This window comes from Calidris pugnax, unplaced genomic scaffold (assembly GCF_001431845.1).
Source record: "Calidris pugnax isolate Ruff unplaced genomic scaffold, ASM143184v1 scaffold285, whole genome shotgun sequence".
NCBI classification, from domain to species: Eukaryota; Metazoa; Chordata; class Aves; order Charadriiformes; family Scolopacidae; genus Calidris; species Calidris pugnax.
Genome location: NW_015091000.1, coordinates 413,495 through 414,504, shown reverse-complemented (window position 1 = coordinate 414,504; position 1,010 = coordinate 413,495). Strand labels below are relative to the sequence as shown.

The 1,010-nt window shown below is 68.3% G+C and overlaps 1 protein-coding gene across 1 annotated transcript in view; it reads right to left on the bottom strand.

The window, feature by feature from the left end:
• Positions 1 to 1,010, bottom strand: part of SLC5A5 (solute carrier family 5 (sodium/iodide cotransporter), member 5) — a 12,722-nt gene that overhangs the window by 3,556 nt on the left and 8,156 nt on the right. The window lies entirely within an intron of this gene.

Below are 1,010 nucleotides of genomic sequence, written 5' to 3'. Positions count from 1 at the left end.
GGTCGGGGGAGTGTGGGGGGGGAACTCACTCTCCGAAGTTGACCCTGGAGCCGTTGGTGGCGATGCCCAGCACCCTGGCGGGACCCCCCACCAACAGCACCCCCCGGATGATGATGGCGATGAAGCCGGAGAGCATCACCACCACCTGGAAGACGTCCGTCCAGATGACAGCCTTCATCCCGCCCTGCGCCACACGGAGCCACGGCTGAGTGGTGGGGGGACACCAGGGACCCCCCAGGACCCCCGCCTCGACCCCCCCACCACCTCCCGCACTCCCTATGGTGGTGTAGAAGGTGCAGATGACTCCGGTGGAGAGCAGGGATGCCCAGATGTCCAGACCAGTCACTGGAGGAGATGGGAAGGTGCTGAGCACAGCCCCAGGGGACGCACAGCACATCGGGGGGGGGACACAGGGCTGAGATGTCCCCAAGGTGGGGAGGGGGACAGGACAGGGAGCAGCCCCCACCACACCTTGGTTGAGGATGAGGGCGGGGGCGTAGATGACGATCCCCGTGTACAGCATCTGTGGGGGGAAGAGGTTTGGGGGGTCAGCGCCCCGTCCCACCGGCACCGCGGGCACCGGGCGGGTGACGGGGGGGTCGGGGACGAAGTGTTGCCCCAGCACAGAGCGCAGGCCCTGCGAAAACACGGGGAATTTTCATTCCAAACAGGGCTCCCGCCGGGCGCTGTTTGCTTTGAGCCACGGAAAACACGAGCACGGGATGGAGGACGCTTCCCCGGGGGCTGGGGGCAACGCAGGCACGGCCGGACCCAAGCCCCCTCCCGGGTGCCACCATCCCCCCTGTCCCCAAGCCCCCTCCCGGGTGCCACCTTCCCCCCCATCCCCATCCCACCCGTGCACCACCGACACGCACCGTGGCCACCACGTACTGCAGGGTCCCGCAGAGCCGGACGCTCCTGCTGAACCGCCGCTCCAGGTACTGGGGACAAGGAACAAGGACATGGCTGGGGGGGGGGCACACGCCATCCGGGGCAGGATACCTGGCCCC